The sequence below is a fragment of the Bubalus bubalis genome, chromosome 13, assembly GCF_019923935.1.
Source record: "Bubalus bubalis isolate 160015118507 breed Murrah chromosome 13, NDDB_SH_1, whole genome shotgun sequence".
Taxonomy (NCBI): Eukaryota; Metazoa; Chordata; class Mammalia; order Artiodactyla; family Bovidae; genus Bubalus; species Bubalus bubalis.
This window is the reverse complement of record NC_059169.1, coordinates 71,382,942-71,405,218: the sequence shown is the minus strand read 5'-3', so window position 1 is coordinate 71,405,218 and position 22,277 is coordinate 71,382,942. Positions and strand designations below refer to the sequence as shown.

The window sequence follows — 22,277 nt, the reverse complement described above, 5'->3', positions numbered from 1 at the left end:
GACATGGCCTGCCTCCGCCGCAGCAGTTACGGCCCTATCAAAGTCTTTTTTCAAGCCTCTTGTAGTTGGCAATCAGAAGGCTTCTTTCCTCAGTCTTTTTCTGTGCTCCACCTGTTCAGGTACTTAGAGGGCTCCCTTGCCTGGGGTCCTTCTCTGTTGTTCAGCAAGTCAGGCACACAGAGGGCACCCCCTGGTTGGGGTCCTACTCTGTAGTTCAGTGCATCAGGCATTTGATGGGCCAGCCTCTGTTGTTCAGCTGCTGATACTGGCTGTGGGGAGAGAGAGGCTATGGTGATGGCTCCACCCACTACGCGTGACTCAGCAGTATCGCTTTGCTTCCATGGCTGCACAGCTTTCCTCCACAGGCATTTCCCACCACAGTCTCCTCCCTCACTTCCTTTTGATCCGTCTCTCCACAGTCAACAGCAGCCCTCGCCCTGGGATGGCTCCACAATCCCCAAACTCTGCGTCCCTGTCCGGGGTAGGTATGGCTGTGGCAAGGACTGCCTGATTCTCATTCTCTTTAGGCTGCCACAGATCAGCTGTTTCACTCAGCCTTAAATGTTTCTCCTCTGACTTAAGTGATTGTCCCAATGTGGGAATCCGACCCCTGCTTCAGTTCCCTGACCCACTGAGAGCAGGTCCAGTCCTATTAACACTCCTATTTCTCCCCCGAGTTCCTTCGTGCTACCAAGTTTTGCGTGGTTCAATATATTCTTTTCCTCTGGTCAGGTACTCCTGTCCGCTCTCAGCTGGTGTTCTCTACATTATTTTTTACTTATTGTCACAATGACCTTGTGAAGAGAGGTATTAATGTTATACTCCCATTTAACTAAAGAGGAGATTGACACTCGGGCTTCCTGGAGTCTTTAACTCTGAGCCCAGACTCTTGAAGTCTTCTGATTCAAATCCAAAGTCCAAACATTCATTTCCTTCCTCAATTTTGTGATACTGATATCAAACAGGGCCATTCTATCTAGTCAGTTAAATATGTACTTGATGGGCACAATAAAATGTAATCATTGCTTAACATGTTTGAGAGATTTTATCTGATCTTTAGTAAGGCAAACCCATTTAGGCATACAGAAACAAAGTGCAGAAAGTTTTCCATTTCTCAGAGATTAGAAAAAAGTTTTACATGTTTTCTGTGTTCTTCATCTTTATTATTTCTCTCTTTTCTTGAGTTTCCCTGGTGGCTCAGATGGTAAAGAGTCTGCCTGCAATGCTGGAGATCTGGGTTTGATCCCTGGGTTGGGAAGCTCTTTTGGAGAAGGAAATGGCAACCCACTCCAGTATTCTTGCCTGAAGAATGCCATGGACAGAAGAGCCTGGCAAGCCCCAGTCCATGGGGTTGCAAAGAGTTGGACACGACTGAGTGAGTAACACTCATCTTTTCTCATGGTAGTGATAGTTAAGAGTCTTTAACTTAAAGTAGGTGAAAAGAATGGAAAAGTGGATAAAAATCTGTGATGGGGGAGACTGGGTTTGGGGTCATCTATAAATCTTGTCATATATAATATATAACCTGTTGCATGGTTTAATTCAAAGCACAGAATTTTAGAACTGGATGGTATTTTAAAGCTCATCTTCTGGAACATTCTTAATATATAACAAAGAGGCTAAAGCCACAATGGGTTCAGTGACTTTCCTCGGGTCACTCTGTTACAGGGAAGAACTGACTCCTTGTTGAATCTGTTTCTTTTACTTTAACCTTTGCTTCTCCTTGCTTTTGTTTACTAAAAGGATATTGTCCATACATAAAGGCCTGCCTCAGGGAACCCTGCTTCTCTGTCTGAATGTTAAACCAAAATGCCTTTGTTCAGGACCCTGTCCACTTCTAGGTGGCTACAGGAAGGACAAAATTAACACATCCCCTCCCCAAGACTAGCCATTCCAGGAGATATTTGTAAGATTAATGCCCCTTTCTACTTTACCTCACCTCTCCCCCTCTCTGTTCTAGGAAGGATCCTGGCATCCAGACCCTGATAAGATGGTTATTTTGAGACCATTAGTCTACCATCTTCTCAATCAGCTAGCTTTCTGAATAAATTCATATTCCGTGCCTCAGCACCTTGTCTCTTGGATGTTATTGGCCTGTGTGGGGCAAGTAGAGCAAGCTTGGAGTTGGCAAACAATCTCAACTGCTTTGATATCAAGTCATGATTTGAATTCAGATCTTTGGCAGTGATCAAGACCATACCCAAGAAAAAGAAATGCAAAAAGGCAAAATGGTCGATCACCATTATGTGAGTTTAACCCATTTGAAAATTTTTCCCTCTATGAACTGAAGGAAATGCTTGAACAATCTTTTCCTTACACTTGGGGTGGGCACTGGTTTTACCGGATTCTGAGGTGTCCTACAGTTGCAAAAACATGTGCCAAGAATGGCTTCCTACTATTGTGTAAGCTGAGGACCAGGATACAAAGAAGGACTTCAGAGGGGAGATAAAACATATTTAAATAAGGCTATGATTATATTTTTTTTTTCTAGTTTCTTTAATCCTCTTCAGGAAAAGTTTAAATAAATGTGCCTTTTACAGCCATTTTAATTCCCAAATAAAAGTAGAAGAATATAAGTTTGTTTGTAATATTATGTATCATATTCTAGAAATACTGAAATATAGAAAAATATAAAAATGTAAAACTCATTAGGGAAAACTGAAGCAAAAATATTTTATTATGCTATACTTTAAAATGCAAACATGAAAGTTAAAAATAAATGGCAGGAAATAACTAATTGTTCACTCAATAACAAGCTCTTGGGACAATGGTTTGAAGCAGCTAGATGATGTGTTTCATATCCAGTTTCCTACCATTTTGTATAAACATTGCCTCTCTGTTTCCTTCATGGATAAATTTAACCTAAAAATCAGTCTTGGCGTCTCCAGCGCTGTCCTGTGTGTAGGGCAATAATCAGTCCACAGGTTTTTGACACTGTGGCTCACATGATACCGTCAGCTGACAGACGTGCATTTCTTCCCCATTTTCTAATGATATTTCTGGACTGTGAACAGGGACTGGTGGTGCCATGTGGTATATAGCTATTTATTCTGGCTTCTAAGAAATTGGAATGTGGGGAACTATTTAGTTCCACAGCATTTGACAGAAGGGAACAGATTTGCTAGATGAGGTTGAAAACAAGCCTGTCATTGTAAGGCTGAGAATAAATTGGCATAAATAGTATCCTTCCTATATGTATATCCAGTAGTAAAGAATAATATCAACTACCACCAACATTCAACTCAAAGAAGTATTTTAAAAAAATACATAATGGGGGAGAAGGAACACTGATGTACCTATCAGCTAACTTCAACAATTATCGACTCTTAGCTGATCTATTTTGTCCCCAGCTATTCCCTTGCCTTCACTGTATTAAAACATATTCCAGACATCAAATTATTTTATCCATAAATATGTTAGCACCTATCTCTACAAGACAGGAACTCTTTTTTTAAAAAGCAACCATAATACTATATCTCATCTAAAAATTGGATAATAAAAATTCATTAAATATACAGTTACTATTGAAATTTTTTTCCTTTTTTGGCTGCACAGCTTGTGAGATCTTTTTCATTACTCTTTTTTCCATTATGTTTGTGAGATCTTAGTTCCCCAACCAGGGATGGAACCTGGGACCCCAGCAGTGAAAGAGCTGAGTGCTAACCATTGGACCACCAGGGAATCCCTCCTCCTTTGTTTTCAGTTCATATGTATGGAACAGAATCCAAGTGAGATCCATACATTGCAGTTGGCTGTTTCTTAAATATTTTTTAAATTAAAATTAAAAAAATTTTAATTGTGGTAAAATACACAAAACATAAAATTTACCATCTTAACCATTTTTAAATGTGCAGTTGTGTAGTATTAAGTGTATTCATTTTGTTATACCACCATCGTCACCATCCATCTCCAGAACTCTTTTCATCTTGCGTAACTGAAACTCGGTGTTCATTACACCAGCACTCCCCACTCCCCTGTTCCCTTGGTTGGCAGCCACCATTCTACTTTCTGTCTCTATGAATTCAACTACTCTAGGTATCTCAAATAAGTGCAATCATACAACATTTGTCTTTTTGTGGCTGGCTTATTGCACTTAACGTAATGGTCACAAGGTTTATCCGTGTTGTGGTATGTATCAGAATTTTATTCCTTTTCAAGGCTCAATACCATTCTATTGTATGTATATACCACATTTCATCTATCTGTTCATCTGTTGATGAACACTAGGGTTGCTTCCACGTCTTTGCTATTGTGAATAATGCTTCCATGGACATGGGTGGGCAAATATCTTCCAGACCTTGCTTTAAATTCTTTTGGATATATACCCAGAAAAGGAATTATTGGATCTTATGGTAATTCTACTTTTTTTTCTTTTCAGGGACCACCATACCATTTTCCTTAGGGGCCATACCATTTTATATTCCAGCAATGACGCACAAGGGTTCCAAGTTCTCTACATCTTTGCCAACTCTTGTTATCTTCTGATTTTCTTTTTTTTTTTTTTTTTAGACTGTAGCCATCCTAATGGGCATGAAGTGGTAACCCATTGTGGTTTTGATCAGTACTTCCATAATAACTAATTGTAAGCATCCTTTCACTTGCTTGTTGGCCTTTTGTACATCTTCTTTGAAGAAATATCTATTCAAGTCCTTTGCCCATTTTTAAAACAGTTTGTTTTTTGTGGTTAAGTTGTAGGAGTTCTTTATATATTCTGAATATTAATACCTTGTCAGATACATGATTTGCAAATATTTTCCTCCATTGCATAGGTTAAAATTTCAATTTAATTGTGTCTTTCGATGGCTTCCCTGGTGGCTCAGCTGGTAAAGAATCCACCTGCAATGCAGGAGACCTGAGTTAAATTCCTGGGTTGGGAAGATCCCTTGGAGAAGGGAAAGGCTACCCACTCCAGGATTCTGGCCTGGAGAATTCCATGGACTGTATAGTCCGTGGGTTTGCAAAGAGTCGGACACAACTGAGTGACTTTCACTTTGATATTGTAGAAGTTTAAAATGTTGATGTATTCCAATTTACTTTCACTTTTGTTGTCTGTGCTTTTGGTATCATATCCAACAAACCATTGCCAAATTCAAGGTCATGAAGCTTTCCCCCTATGTTTTCCTTTAAGAGTTTTTATAGTTTTAGCTCTTACATTTAGGTCTTTGACCCATTTTTAGTTAATCTTTGTATTTGGTGTAAAGTAAGAGTCTTAAAACTCTTTTAATCCATAGATCCTTCACTTTCCTCTTTTTCTATCCTCTGCCTATCGCTTTCATTTCCCCTCCTGCAATTTATTTGTTGAAGAAACTGAGTTGTTTGTCCCACAGGCTGGGTTTTGTTATTAGAACCCTTGTAGTTTCATTTAACAAGTTTCCCTGTTTCTCTTCACTGCATTTCCCTTAAGTTGGTAGCTGACTCTAAAGATGTGATTTGATTCTGGTTTCTTTCTTTTTTTTTTAGCAAGAATACTTCACAGATGATATAAACGCATCAGGAGACACATATTATCTGGTGTCTTTTCTGATGTGATGGTAGTCACCACTGAACAATTATTACCAGGATCTATTCATTCATAAAGGGCTTCCCTGATAGCTCAGTTGGTAAAGAATCCCCCTGAGTCAGGAAGATCTCCTGGAGAAGGGAAAGGCTAACTACTCCAGTATTCTGGCCTGGAGAATCTCATGGACTGTAGAGTTCATGGGCTGGCAAAGAGTCAGACACGACTGAGTGACTTTCACTTTTGCTCATTCATAAAGGTTACCAAAAAAGTGATATTTTAACTCTCTCACTCCCTTTTCTTATTTATTGGAAAAATTCTGTTTAGAGAAACTTATCATCATCAACTAATTAACTATCTTAGAGTTCATAAATAGGATAAATATTTGATTCTTTTCCTTAATTTAACAATTTTCAAAATGAGTTACTTCCTTAGTAACCTCCAATAGTGAAAAATATGTTTTCTTTTTTGTTTTACTATAAGCACATCATGAAAATGAAAGTGAAAATGTTAGTCGCTCAATTATGTCCAACTCTTTGCGACCCCATGGACTGTAGCCCACCAGGCTCCTCTGTCCATGGAATTCTCCAGGCAAGAATACTGGAGTGGGTTGCCATTTCTTCCTCTAGGCAATCTTCCCAACCCAGGGACTGAATCTGGGTCTCCTGCATTGCAGATGGATTCTTTACCTTCTGAGCCACCAGGGAAGTCCAAGGACATCATGAATTCAATGGGAAAAAAATGGTTGATGTATCTCAATTCATTTTAGTTATTAATTTTATTTGTGCTCAAGTTGTCACATATTTTCAGTGGGGAGACTTCTCAATTTGACTCTTGATTCCTTTTGAAATAGTCATATTAATCTTTGATAGCTTTCTTGCTTTCTGGAATGATAAGCTATTCCAGGCTTCTTTTATTAATATTTTCTTCTCCAGATCAAGAATTGGCCAGTTTCTAAGGATCTCTAATTTGTTTTACTGAGAAATTTGGAGATGAAAATCTGGGGTACAAAACATGCTCATTGCTACTGAATTGGGCATTATTTCTAGCTTGTGGGGTCTTAGTCCCTCAAACAAAGATCAAACCCATTCCCCCTGCAATAGAAGCGCAGAGTCTTAAACACTGGACCACCAGGGAGAGCCTTCAAAGTATTTTCTAGTTTTTCTTGTGATTTCCTCTTTTACTGGTAATATAGGAGTACACTGTTAATTTTCACATAATTTTTAGTATCCCAAATTTCTTTCTATGTTGATATCTATTTTCATTCCACTGTGGTTAGAAAACATACTTTGTGCGATTTCAATCATTTTAATTTTATTGAGTTTGTATTATGGCCTAGCAGATATCTGTTCTGGAGAATGTTCCATGTGTACTTAAGAAGAATGTATTTTCTGTTTTTGTTGGGTAGAGTTGATCTTTGGATGTGTTAGGACTAGTTGGTTTACAAAGTCCGTCAAGTCTTCTATTTTCATGCTGACCTTCAATCTAGTTGTTTTATCCATATTGAAAGGGGATATTGAATTCTCCAACTATTATTTTTGAATTGACTATTTCTCCCTTCAATTCTGCCGGGTTTTGCTTCATGCATTTTGGGGCTCTGTTGTTAGAAATATACATGTTTAAAATTATTGCATCTTCCTAATATATTAACACTTTAATCATCATAAAACTCTTTATCAATAGCAAATAATTTTAAAGTGTCTTTTGTCTGATATTAATATAGCTGCTCCAGCTTTCTTATGCTTATTTACATGATACATCTTTTTTAATACTTTTACTTTCAACTTCTTTGTATCTTGAATCGGAAGTACCTTGTAAATAGTGTATAGTTGAATCTTGATTCATGGCCACATCTGCTCAGAGTGAATTTCTTTATACTGAACTGGAGAGGGGTGAAGAGGGGAGTGGGTTGTGACTCAAGTCCCATAGACTCTGACTGTTCTTACTGAGGTTTAGTAGATTTTCTTGAGTAAACATTTCATTTGCTGTATGACTTTAGGACAATTTACAGAGATTTTTAATGTTTTTTTTTTTTAAATATATATATAATTTTTTACCATTGAGGATTGTTTCACTACAGAGCAGGTCTGTAGAACTCCTCACCCTGACATTCAGATCATCTCCTTATTTAAGTTCTGATTGTAAAAGATTTCAAACATATGAAAAGGAAAGAAAACACTATAATAAACCTTCATAAATTAAATATTCATTTTACACAATTATTAAACAAGAGATCATGTCTTATCTTATTCTCCTTCTTCCTGTAGATTATTTTGAAGCAAATCTTTAGTATCATATAATTTCTTCTATAAACACTGCTTTTTGAAGTTAGTTAGTCTCTTCCCCCACTGTCTCCCTCTCTCACACACACACACCCTTCCCTCTCTCCCTGCTCTGCAGTCCCACCTCTGTCACATATCAAATATCCATACATGTTTGGATTATTTCTGGGCTCTCTATTCTGTTTCATTTGTCCTTTTATTCATTCCTCTGCCAGTACCACACTGTTATAGTTATTTTAACTTTGTAATCTTTAACACCTAGCAGATGGTGATTGCAGCCATGAAATTAAAAGACGCTTACTCCTTGAAAGGAAAGTTATGACCAACCTAGACAGCATATTCAAAAGCAGAGACATTACTTTGCCAACAAAGGTCTGTCTTGTCAAGGCTATGGTTTTTTCCAGTGGTCATGTATGGATGTGAGAGTTGGACTGTGAAGAAAGCTGAGCACCGAAGAATTGATGCTTTTGAACTGTGGTGTTGGAGAAGACTCTTGAGAGTCCCTTGGACTGCAAGGAGATCCAACCAGTCCATCCTAAAGGAGATCAGTCCTGGGTGTTCATTGGAAGGACTGATGCTGAAGCTGAAACTCCAATACCTTGGCTACCTCATGTGAAGAGTTGACTCATTGGAAAAGACCCTGATGCTGGGAGGGATTGGGGGCAGGAGGAGAAGGGGATGACAGAGGATGAGATGGCTGGATGGGATCACCAACTTGATGGACATGAGTTGGGGTAAACTCTGGGAGTTGGTGATGGACAGGGAGGCCTGGTGTGCTGCGATTCATGGGGTCGCAAAGAGTCGGACATGACTGAGCGACTGAACTGAACTGAACTGAACACCTGGTAAATCAAGTCTTTCCACAAGTTGCCTTCTTCAAAAATATCTGAACATGTCTTGTCCCTTTTCATTTCCATATAAATTTTATAAACAGCTTGTCATATTGCTTTGAAGATTTAGGAAAAATTTGGCTAACTTTTATCAAATTCAAAAACAATAGCATGTATGCTATTATTTTAATACTACTAAGATTATTTTAAATAACAGATGTGTAATCTAAAAATTAAACACATAAATATAGACTTAATAAATGTCCACTACTATATATAGTACATATATATGCTATTTGTTAGACAGTCATTGAAATCAGAATGCACATAGCTGCAAGTCAATCTATGGTCTTTGTGGAAGGGAAAATTGAAAGGTGCTTTATCTCCCTCTAGCCTCTAATTAAAAATCTGCAGGCTAGACATTTGCCAAAAAAAGCAACTAGAATCTTAAAATTTAGCATTGACTTATGGGATAGCTTAGGGCTCCCCAGGTGGCACTAGTGGTAAAGAACCTGCGTGCCAATGCAGAAGACATAAGATCCACGGGTGTGATCAGGGCATGGCAACCCACTCCAGTACCCTTGCCTGGAGAATCCCATGGACAGAGGAGCCTAGCAGCTATAGTCCGTAGGGTGGCAAAGTCCCACATGACTGAAGCAACTCAGCATGTATGCATGCATGGGATAGCTGAATGAAGGGCCATATAAATACATAAATATAGAAGCTGATTCCGGAGAAGGCAATGGCACCCCACTCCAGTACTCTTGCCTGGAAAATCCCATGGACAGAGGAGCCTGGTGGGCTGCGGTCCATGGAGTCGCTAGGAGTCGGACACGACTGAGCGACTTCACTTTCACTTTTCGCTTTCATGCATTGGAGAAGGAAATGGCAACCCACTCCAGTGTTCTTGCCTGGAGAGTCCCGGGGACGGCGGACCCAGGTGGGCTGCTGTCTCTGGGGTCGCACAGAGTCGGACACAACTGAAGTGACTTAGCAGAAGCTGATTCAAATGTGGCATGCATGAAGGAGTACTAAAGAACCTTGAAGGAACCCAGAGAAGGATAGTGGAAATAAGAGTTCATTGCCTTATCTATTCCATCCCCTTTTCTTCATTTTAAATCTGATTGAGTCCCCAATAACAAGTGAGATGTTCAGTTCAGTTCAGTGGCTCAGTCGTGTCTGACTCTTTGTGACCCCGTGGACTGCAGCACACCAGGCCTCCCTGCCCATCACCAACTCCCGGAGTTTATCCAAACTCATGTCCATCGAGTTGGTTATGCCATTCAGCCTTCTCATCCTCTATCGTCCCCTTCTCCTCCTGTCCTCAATCTTTACCAGCATCAAGGTCTTTTCAAATGAGTCAGCTCTTCATATCAGGTGGCCAATGTATTGGAGTTTCGGCTTCAACATCAGTCCTTCCAATGAATATTCAGGACTGATTTCCTTAAGATGGACTCCTTGGATCTCCTTGAAGTCCAAGGGACTCTCAAGAGTCTTCTACAACACCACAGTTCAAAAGCATCAGTTCCTCACCACTCAGCTTTCTTTATAGTCCAACTCTCAAATCCATACATGACTACTGGAAAAGGCATAGCTTTGACTAGACAAACCTTTATCGGCAAAATAATGTCTCTGCTTTTTAATATGCGGCCTAGGTTGGTCATAGCTTTTCTTCCAAGGAGCAAGCGTCTTTTAATTTCATGGCTGCAGTCACCATCTGCAGTGATTTTGGAGCCCAGAAAAATAAAGTCTCTCACTGTTTCCATTGTTTCTCCATCTATTTGCCATGAAGTGATGGGACTAGATGCCATGATCTTAGTTTTCTGAATGTTGAGTTTTAAGCCAACTTCTTCACTCTCGTCTTTCACTTTCATCAAGAGGCTCTTTAGTTCTTCTTCGCTTTCTGCCATAAGGGTGGTGTCATCTGCATATCTGAGGTTATTGATATTTCTCCCAGCAATCTTGATTCCAGCTTGTGATTCATCCAGCCCAACATTTCACATGATGTACTCTGCATAAAAGTTAAATAAGCAGGGTGACAATATACAGCCTTGACGTACTCCTTTCCTGATTTTGGAACCTGTCTGTTGTTCCATGTCCAGTTCTAACTGTTGCTTCCTGACCTGCATACAGATTTCTCTGGAGGCTGGTCAGGTGGTCTGGTATTCCCATCTCTTGAAGAATTTTCCACAGTCTGTTGTGATCCAAACAGTCAAAGGCTTTGGCATAGTCAATAAAGCAGCAGCAGATGTTTTTCTGGAACTCTGTTGCTGCTTCGATGATCCAACAGATGTTGGCAATTTGATCTCTGGTTCCTCTGCCTTTTCTAAAACCAGCTTGAACATCTGGAAGTTCACGGTTCACATATTGTTGAAGCCTGGCTTGGAGAATTTTGAGCATTATTTTACTAGCGTGTGAGATGCGTGCAATTGTACAGTAATTTGAGCATTCTTTGGCATTGCCTTTCTTTGGGATTGGAATGAGAACTGACCTTTTCCAGTCCTGTGGCCACTGCTGAGTTTTCCAAATTTGCTGGCATATTGAGTGCAGTACTTTCACTGCATCATCTTTTAGGATTTGAAATAGCTCAACTGGAATTCCATCACCTCCACTAACTTTTTTCCTAGTGATGCTTCCTAAGGCCCACTTGACTTCGCATTCTAGCTTTCATTCCAATCCCAAAGAAAGGCAATGCCAAAAAATGTTCAACACACACACACAGAAGTCGCTCAGTCGTGTCCAACTCTTTGCGACCCCATGGATTGTAGCCCACCAGGCTCCTCGGTCCATGGGATTTTCCAGGCATGAATACTGGAGTGGGTTGCCGTTTCCTTCTCCAAAAAATGTTCAAACTACCGCACAATTGCACTCATCTCATATGCTAGCAGAGTAATGCTAGTGTGTGGGATATTAGAAAGGTTTTGATCTCTTGCCTAGATTTTGAGTTTTGTCTAAATAGCCACTAAATGGATCTGTTCTATTTTTAAAATTTTTACTTATTTATTACTTATTTGGCTGGGTCAGGTCTTAGTTGCTTCATGCGGAATTTTTTGCTGCAGGATCTTCTGGACTCCTTAGGTGGGGAGTGTAGGCTCCAGAGCTCAGGTTCAACAGTTAGGCTTAGTTGCTCCACGGCATGTAGGATCTTATTTCTCCAAGCAGGGATGAAACTGTGTCCTCTACATTGCAAGAGGGAGTCTTAACCACTGGACCACCAGGGAGGCCCTGATGTGTTTTATTTTTCAAAATGCCTACTGTTAAAGTGCTTAATTCGGTTGCACTTGGAATGACTATGGAAAATTGGCATAGCTCTGTGTTGATTATTGACCTTTGCCCAGAGCATTCTGCACTACTTATCTCCTCTGCTTCTTGGACAATAGACTGAACTTGCTACTTGCCTCTGTCTGTGATACTTGCCTTCCATGCCGCCAGCTCCTGCTTCTTCCTAGGACTTACGCTACCAACTCCTAGGTTTCTCCCCACTAAAATAATGGAGAAGCTAATCACATATCTAGCCACCATACAGGCTGGAAAAATTCCATGTTGGCACAAAGAAAAGACTTGTCCGCAGGCCCCACAGTTCTGATGCAAGACTTCTTGGCTGTTTTGCCATCAGCCAAACCTTATGTAGAGTCTTGAGCAGTTTGCCACTCCCAGATTCCTTTATTTAGCTGACAGGTGGCCCTGCATCCTACAGCTGTGGTTAAAGTCTCACAATCAGCCTTTTGTTGGAGTGAAATGAAGACTGTTGGTTTCCTATGAAATAACTAGAGTTCCCGATAGAGCCCTTTACATAGGGTTTTCAGGAGTTTAGTGATCCATCAGAGCTGGTAAACATTCCAGGCTTCTATTCACTACAGTTCTATAACTTTCATCTCCCAGACGCAAAAAGAGATTACCACAGACTTTACTATGTGAGTAGTTTCAAGATTAATTTATGATAGCTGATCCACGTTGTTGTACAGCAGAAACTAAAACAACACTGTAAAACAATTCTTCTCCAATTAAAATAATACTAAAAAAGAAAGGCAAAGGAGTGATTCATGGATCTCACCCACAGCAGTGGCAGCAACTTCCCTAATTGAACCCGGCAATAAAACCAGCTGCAGTGAAAGCCTGACATCAGTTCAAGTTTCCTTTATCCTGATCTCAAGTACTCAAGCCTGACATCCCTACCCCTCCATCTCTGAGGATTCTTTCCCCTAAATCTGACACCCAGGAGTGAGTGAATGCAGCCCATTCATCCACAGGAGGCTCAGTCTGTCTCTATTAAATGGCCCTAGCTCCAAAGGCAGAGCTCCCTGTCTCTCTTACCTCGAACCATTCTGTCTTTGGCACTGTGCTTCCTGCAATCCATTTGCAGAACTCTTGCCCCACACAGATCATCAGAGGTCTGGGTGCACTAGGGGACTTCACTGTCTTGAAAGACTTGTGGACAAGGACTGACCTGGGGATGGAAGGATCTTCTGAAAGGCTTCTCCTCTTTCATTCAGGCCTTGAGCTTGGAGGCCCAGACAAAAGAACAGTAGGATGCTCTTATCACATCAGGCACTAATGCAATGACTTCCTAAATGACCTCCTCCTGTCTGTTATTTTCCTCTTTTCAAGTCTCCACCCAGCAGTCAGGAAATTTGACTGTGTCCTTCCTTTATTTAAAATCCCTTCCTGTCTCCCACACTGTGGCCTGCAAAGGCCCTGTACACCCGTGCCAACCTCTCCAATTCTATCCCACACCACCTTCCTCCTGTGCTGTGCTCCAATTTTCTTTTAGTTCTTCATATGCCACCCTCCCTCCTGCCTTGAGGGCTTTCCACATGCCATTCTCTTTGATTCTTTAATTTATTGATTCCCACTCATCTTTCAGAGCTCAGTTCAAATGTGACTTTCTCAGGGAAGCTGCCCTTGAGTCCCCCGATGAATTCCCTCATTTTACCTTTTACCCTACATCCCATTCCTTCCTAGTCTGTAATTATAAATCTGAGTAATTTTTAATGTCTTCCTCCCAATCAGCTGGTAAGATTCATGAAGGCAGAATCTCGGCCTATAAAGGCTCCCCCCGTGAGTATCCACATGGTAGGGGCTTGGTAAATATTTACTGGATGAATAAATTAACAAAAAAAATATGGGAAAGTTACTATTGAAGGCCTCACCAGCTGGTGAATACACAGTTCTATCACATTTGTGATGAATTTTTTCTTGCATATGACATGCAGATACTAGACAGCTGCAGGAGTGGGTGCCTGGCTTCTCCTCCAGTTCTTTCTCTTAAGTCTCTCTCTTTTCCCCTCTGGCCCACTCAAAATACCAAAGCAAGCGTGGACACACACACACACACGCACACACACGTATTCATACACACAGCATACAGATGGTAAAGGTAGGTTTAGAACTTTGGCTTCTTGAAATATACAAAAATACTTTTCCCTCCTTATTTCTTTATTTAGTGAGATCTGTTAACTAGCCCCTTCTGTTAAAAAATGTCAATCAAAAAATAATGTAGCCCTTCTTTAAGAGTTGTAAATTTCTCAAAAGTCTAATTCCTAGAGATTCTAATAAAAACTCAGACAACTTGGAACAATCTTCTAAAGGCATGTTTTTCACTCATACCCTTCTCTTGCTCTTTAACTTTCACTTATGTCTGGATTTTGCTTTATTAAAAGATCATAAGCTGCTTGAGGAGAGAGTTTATAGGTTTTCTTCTTTATATTCTTCCCATACCTGTGCATAAAGAGGGACTTAACAAATTTTTTCTCAATTGCTTTCAGAAAGAGAAGTTAAATTGAAAAGGGAAAGAAAATGAACTAACCCTTAGGAGAAGTTATTACAAAACTGTACATTCTAAAATTATATTTCTTGACATGACAAAGGAAAATGAAGGCTGTAACAAGAAGGTAAAGCTGTACTCTAGCTAGTAGAAATAAAAGCCATGCTAACTGTGACTAAATAGAGTAATAAAGTAAATAAAAGTTACTATTCAGAATGGAAAGATGACAGATTCAGGAAGCACCTTTTTGATGGAAAATTATTTTCGAAAGCTTCTCTGGATTAAAAAGTCCGTGAGGGAGTACTTCCTGGTAGTTAGGACTCTGCGCATCCACTGCAAGAAGTACAAGTCAACCCCTGGGCCGTGAAGTAAGATCCCAGGTGCTGCTCAGGGCAGCTAAAATAAAATAATACAAATTTTAAAAAAATTAACATTAATTTTTAAAAAGTCCTATGACTTAACCTTCTATTATGGCCAATTTTAACTCATGTTTTAAAAAAAACTTGTTTGGCTGCACTGGGTCTTAGTTGTGGCACATGGGCTGTGCTCTGCCACATGTGGGACCTCCTTCCACATGTGGAATCTTTCAAGGGTGAATGTGGGATCTGGTTCCCTGCCCAGGTTTTGAACCCAGGCCTCTCACACTGGGAGTGCAGCGTCTTAGCCGCTGAACCACCAGGGAAGTCCCAACTCATTTTCCCAGTTAACACTTTTTTACTTATCTCATGGAATCTTCATAAACCCTGAGAGGACTCAGGGCATAAGCAATTAAGTAGAAGAAGATAATGAATCAGAGAAAAGCTTCAGATAATGAATCAGAGAAAATTAAAGATCGTTTGGGTTGAGAGGAAAGGGAAAGTCCAGATGGCAAATAGAACAAGAGGAGAACTTGCTCTATGGGTCACTGAAGACAGACTGATCCTGTTCCCAGTGGGGAGGAGCAGAATGACAGAAACATCGGGTAAGTTTATGGGATCCAAGAGGAGAGGCAATCTACATGTGTTCTTAGAAAGAGGCCCAAGGAGACCCAAGATTTCAGAGGCTGAAGGGCTGTGTGACAAGTCTAAAGTGTGGGACAGCTTACAGAGTCCCATCTGATGCAGTGTGGTAGATGGCTGGTTCCGTGGCCTGAGAGTGCCACAGGAGTGGATGGGGTTTCAGGGAGCACCCCACAGTTTCCGTGACTCAGCCTGGCACTGGAATGAGTTTTTTTGCACCCTAGAGTCTGTATAGAAGTTAAAAGAATAATTGTCAAACCTTCAGGGGCCTTTTTAATGGGCTCATGGGGATGATGCAGTGATCGCCTTGTATGTCCAGTAAACAAAGATGAAACCAGATGATGGATGGCTAAATGGAAGCCAAGCCAAAGATGTCACAACACCCAATGCTTTGACACTCCACATGCACCCCAGAAATTAGATATATGTCTTGGATGTATGTTGACTAAATTTAAATTTTTGCCACTTAGAGGGTGGGAACTCTAAGTAGAAAATAGTTCAGAGGAAAATAAAGTTACTATTTCTAACACAACTGGGTTTGGGAGCTAAAAGTGAAACCATTACTTTTATTAATAGTATCCCCTAACCTAGTTTTGCAGTTGAGAAGCAGATCTGAGTGAGATGTGGGTCTCTACTGAACTAGCAGGAGAATAAAAGATGTTTGGGGGAAGAAAAAAGGAAATAGGAAAGAAGGGTTGAGAAATCCTCTTTCTAACTGGAAGAGAGAGTCAAGAGGAAAAAGAAAGAAAATAGATGAATATCCAACATCTCTTTTGTTTTCATTATGATATTCATACTGACTCCATGGGATTTCCTGTTTTTCTAGCATATTCAGGAAGGACACTTTAACCTAGATGACTGAAACTGGAATTTTATCTGAGGTGAGAAAACAAGAATGTTAGATATGATATCACAATCCAGGTTGAATTTCTGGCTTTGCCATAAATAGATGTGTGACCCTGGACAATCTCTTAACCTCTTCAAATTCAGTTTCAAATCAACTGTAAGTGTTAGTCACTCAGTCTTGTCTGACTCTTTGCAACCCCATGGACTGTAGCCCATCAGGCTCCTCTGTCCATGGCATTCTCCAGGCAAGAATACTATAGTGGGTTGCCATTTCTTCCCCAGAGGATCTTCTCAACCCAGGGATCGAACCCAGGTCACCTGTATCGAAGGCAGTTTTTTGAGCCACCAGGGGAGCCCTCAAATCAACTGTATAAAGGGTTTAATAAAACACATAGCATTGAATTATTGAGAGAAGTGAGTCACTATACATGAAAGAGCTTTGTGGGGCTTCCCTAGTGGTGCAGTGGCTAGGACTCTGTACTACCAAAGCACGGGGCCCAGGTTTGATCCCTCCAAGGGGAACTAGATCCCACATGCTGCAACTAAGAGTTCAGATGATGCAACTGAATATCCTGCCTGAAGCAGCTAAGACCTGGGCAAGCAAACAAACAAACACAAATACAACATTTTTAAAAGAGCTTTGTAACAGTGGTAAAAACTGGACCCCATGGGGTATGATTTTGCAGGGGAGGTGACAATGGGGAAAGAAGTGTACAGGTGTAGACGGCACACGCTATTTTGGAGTCTCTGAACAGATAGTTCAACACGAAGAAATCAGGTTTACTGGAAAAACGTGGTCCAGAAGAGGAGAAAAAAGGAGAGGAGTTATATGGGCATCAGAGGCAAACCCAGGTATCCTGACTTGAAGTTCAGTAATTACATCAAACTCTTTACTCAGGAGTACCTGTCAGAGTCTCTTGCCCATTCATTTTAGAGATCTACTGACAGTTAATATATGGTACATTGTCCTGTCTTATAGTTTTGGAATAGGACAATCACTTCTCAAGCTTTCAGTGTAAGAAATTTAACAGGAATTGGGGCTTTAGAAACCAAGAGTTAATCTTTTCAACCACTGGAAATCCTTCTCAGTTACAGTCTTTAGCATGAAAGCCCCTGCTATTAGCTCAACTAGTTGTTCTTCCTTTGAGACATCTCTGGAAGCTCAGCACTTATATGTGAAAACTTTTGTTCTTACTCTGAAAGCTGAACATGAGGTTGGATGACATGCCGTAAGTTTAGAAACAGATGCGGTCTTCCTAATTTGGTGCAGTGTTGGAATCCTCTAGTTGCGACATGAGATGAAAATTCCATTCCCCAGATTTCTTTCAAAGTAGCACTTAGTGGGACTATTTCATTGTGCTACCTGGGGTAGGGAAGACAGCTCAAAAACACATGCTCAGTTGCATACGATGGTTGCTAGACTGTCTTTTAGGGAAGGTAGGCCTTATCAACTAGAGACCCCTAGGTTTCACTGGAAATTGTGATGGGTTTAGGATTGTGAATTTGAGACTAGAAGCCAAGCAGAGGTAAGTAAGAAGAAACATATTTGAAGTGGGAGGGAGAAAGAAATCTTGGATAAAACACTAGAGCCATCAAAAGGATAGGGCAGGACTGGGGAAAGAGTATGTGAGAGAGATCCATTGAAGTGGGGAGCCAAGTGTGGATTTTGGAGAACAGATATATTAAAGGAGATTCCCACCAATGTTTTATTTTGAAAAAGACCAAACTTTTAGAAAAGTTACAAAAATAGTACAATGTAGTATATCCACTGCATCTACATGTATAGAGACAAAGAGTACATTTTATAAATATATGTATTCACAAATTTTGTATATAGTTAGATAAAAAGTAGATACAGAGAGAAATATATATATATATATATATATACACTTTTCTGAAACATTTGAAAGTTGTAGGTAGACATCATAAAACTTCACCAGGAAATACTTCTGTATGTGTCTCCTAAGAATGAAACCATTCTCCTATATGACCACAGTATAATTTTTCCACTCGGGAATTTAAACTTGATACAATAAAATATCTAATATTCAGTACACACAAACATTTCCCCCATTATCCCAAAAACATCCTTCTAAATCTCCAATTTAAAGGGGATTTAAAAACTGTTTGCTGTGTTCAACATAAGTGCCTTCTCCATTTTCCCTATGAAATCACCAAACACAACCACATTTCTTGTTAATATTTTTATGCCAGTAATTTATCTGGGGGAACATGCAGATGTTGCATATCCAGATTGGCAGGGGATAAAAACAGAAATCACAGCGGGTGCTAGAGAAGAGGCTGGTTGACGCTGACTACAACCGAAGCAACAATTTGGAGGAAAGAAAATGTAACAGACTCAAAACCACTGTTCTATTCCTGGGGTGCTACCCCATTCCTCTGACCCCATGTCTTCTAATCTTCTGTATGTGATCAGTCTCTTACAGTGCTTGTTTCCCAGATCCTATCATGATACAAAACTTCATTCTCATGGCTTTTTTCTTTTTAATAGATTTTATTTTTTAGTGCAGTTTTACATTTACAGAAAAATTGAGAAACTAGTACAGAGAGATCCCATATAGCCTTTTACCCCTACACACAGTTTCTCTAATTATTAACATCTTATACTAGTACATTTTTTACAATCAATGAACCAATATTGACAGATTACTATTAATGAAGTCCGTACTTTATTTAGACTTCTTTGGTTTTTAACCTAACATCCTTTTTCTATTCTAAGATCCCATCTGGGATATGAAATTACATTTAGTTGTTATTTCTCCTTAAGCTCCTTAGATGATGCCAGATTCTCAGACTTCTCTTGTTTTTGATATCCTTGATAGGTTTTTGCTTCTAGGTCTTTTGATAACTTAACTCTGTATATAGCTTGGCAGAGCACCACAATAAATATTATTTTGAATTAAGTATTACCTTTGATACTGGGTGAAAGTCAGATCCTGTCTGAAGTAACCACATGATAAAGTTATTTCAGGAGACTTGTTTGTGCATAGATTATGAGTACTCATTGATTATATCAGAGAAGGCAATGGCAAACCACTCCAGTACTCTTGCCTAGAAAATCCCATGGATGGAGGAGCCTGGTAGGCTGCAGTCCATGGGGTCGCTGTGAGTCGGACACGACTGAGTGACTTCACTTTCACTTTTCACTTTCACGCACTGTGGAAGGAAATGGCAACCCACTCTAGTGTTCTTGCCTGGAGAATCCCAGGGACAGAGGAGCCTGGTGGGCTACAGTCCATGGGGTCACAAAAAATTGGACATGACTGAGTGACTAACACTTGAAAAAGAAAAAAAAGTATACTCTGTTTTTTTCCCTTTATTGCACTTACCAAGGAGAAGGCAATGGCAACTCACTCCAGTACTCTTACTCTTACCTGGAGAATCCCATGGATGGAGGAGCGTGGTAGGCAGCAGTCCATGGGGTAACGAAGAGTTGGACACGACTGAGCGACTTCACTTTCACTTTTCACTTTTGTGCATTGGAGAAGGAAATGGCAACCCACTCCAGCGTTCTTGCCTGGAGAATCCCAGGGACGGGGGAGCCTGGTGGGCTGCTGTCTATGGGCTCACACAGAGTCGGACACGACTGAAGTGACTTAGCAGCAGCAGCAGCATTGATTATATATGGGCTGTAGAGTTCATGGCATTCATTGGGTGGGATGGTATTCTTTGGGTGGTTTGAGTCAAGGAAGCTCCAGACACAAATATCAACCGAGAAGACAGAACCAATCAGCAGGTGCCTTTTCCTCTGAAAACCTATGTTCTTACAGACTACACACAGCAGATGGTCTATATATTTTTCTTTATCTTTGCAAGCATCTTGGGGTAATTTGTTGCCATGTGCACTATCTTTACTAAACAGGTATTTCCATTTTGCTTTGTTTACTTTTTTCAAATTAAAGTATAATTTACATATAGTGATAAGCACAGATCTTATGTATACAATTCAAAACAAATATATGCTGTGCTATGCTTAGTTGCTCAGTCGTGTCCAACTCTTTGTGACCCCACGAACTGTAGCCCACCAGGCTCTTCTGTCCATGTGTATTCTCCAGGCAAGAATACTGGAGTGGGTTGCCATGCCCTCCTTCAGGGGATTTCCCAACCCAGGGATCGAACCCAGGTTCCCTGCCTTGCAGGCAGCTTCTTTACCATCTGAGCAAACAGGGATGCCCGTGAGTACTGGAGTGGGTAGTCTATCTCTTCTCCAGGGGATCTTCCCAACACAGGAATCGAACAAGGCATGCCTGCATTGCAGGCGGATTCTTCATCAGCTGAGCTACCATGGAAGCCTAATCCATCAAGACAGCCAGTATGTCCATCAGGGCAGAAGATGATCTCATGCCCTTTTCAAGTCAATGCCTGCCCTTGAACCCCCAGAGACAATCATTGGTTCAGTTGCTTTCACCATGATTAGATTTGCCTGTCTAGCACTTCACATAGGCAGAATCTTACAGTTTATACTCATTTGTGTCTTGTTTCTTTAGCTTAGCACAATATTTTTGAGATTCATGCATGTTTTATGTCCATCAAAAGTTTATTTCATTTTATTGCTGAGTAGTATTCATTGTATTGTATCAACACACACAATTTCTTAATCTACATTTGTATGGATGGAAATTTGTTTTTCCTGAATTTTGGCTATTATGAATGAAGTTATGAATATTTGTATATGGGTCTTTTTTGAGGACTTATGATGTTTCTCTTGATTGTAGAATATGTGCATTTTATGGTGGGTTTCTGTTTAATGTTGTAAGAAAATACCAATCCATCTCCCAAAGTGGTTGTGCCATTTTATAGTCTGTATTAGTTATCTATTATTGCTTAACAATATTACCATGAACATAACAGCTTAAAGCAAAACACATTTATTATCTCCCAGTTTCTGTGGGTCAAGAATTACAGCTTAGCTGATCATTTGCAAGGAAGGCTGCAATCAAGGTGTTGAACAAGACTAGTTTCTCATATGGTGGCTCAACTGGAAAAGGACCTGCTTCCAGACTCATGTGGTTGTCAGTAGAATTCATGTCCTTTTGGTTGCAGGATCGAGGGCTTCATTTTCTTCCTGGCTCTTAGCTGCAGGTTGCCCTCAGTTTCTAGAGGCTGCATGCAGTTCCTTATGTGGGGTTCCTTAAATGGTCAGCTGCTTCCTCAAGGCCAACTAAGGAGCAAGAGACCTCAGCAAGATGAGTGCTACAATCTTATACTACATAATCAAGTAATCAAATACATTTAACCACGTCTATCCCATCTCCTCGGAGAAGGCAATGGCACCCCACTCCAGTACTCTTGCCTGGAAAATCCCATGGACAGAGGAGCCTGGTAGGCTGCAGTCCATGGGGTTGCTAAGAGTCGGACACGACTGAGCGACTTCACTTTCACTTTTCACTTTCACGCATTGGAGAAGGAAATGGCAACCCACTCCAGTGTTCTTGCCTGGAAAATCCCAGGGACGGGGGAGCCTGGTGGGCTGCCCTCTATGGGGTCACACAGAGTCGGACATGACTGAACTGACTTAGCATAGCATAGCATAGCATAGCATAGCATATCCCATCTCCTTTGTCACATTCTATTGCCATATTCCATTACAAGTTCCACTCACCCTCAAGAGGAGGTGGGGAACACAGGGCAGGGATACTAAGGGGTAGGGATCACAGAGGGCCACCTTAGGAGTGTGTGGACTGCATTCTCCCACCATAAATGAATGAGAGTTTCGGTTGCTTCCTATCTTTGTCAGCATTTGGTGTTGCCTTCTTTTAAATTTGAGGCATTTTAGTTGTTGGAGAGTATGGTTTTGAGTTTCCCTATGGCAACCCACTCCAGTACTCTTGCCTGGAAAATCCCATGCATGGAGGAGCCTGGTAGGCTGCAGTCCATGGGGGCGCTAAGAGTCCGACACGACTGAGTGACTTCCCTTTCACTTTTCACTTTCATGCATTGGAGAAGGAAATGGCAACCCACTCCAGTGTTCTTGCCTGGAGAATCCCAGGGACGGAGAAGCCTGGTGGGCTGCCGTCTCTGGGGTCACACAGAGTCGGA

General features: G+C 40.6%; 1 long non-coding RNA gene across 1 annotated transcript; it reads left to right on the top strand.

Moving 5' to 3' along the window:
- Nucleotides 1-320: 320 nt before the first annotated feature.
- LOC123328892 lies at nucleotides 321-4,688 on the top strand. Its single transcript, XR_006543892.2, has 2 exons — nucleotides 321-2,246; nucleotides 4,379-4,688. It is a non-coding gene; the product is annotated as an uncharacterized LOC123328892 (long non-coding RNA).
- Nucleotides 4,689-22,277: the final 17,589 nt, after the last annotated feature.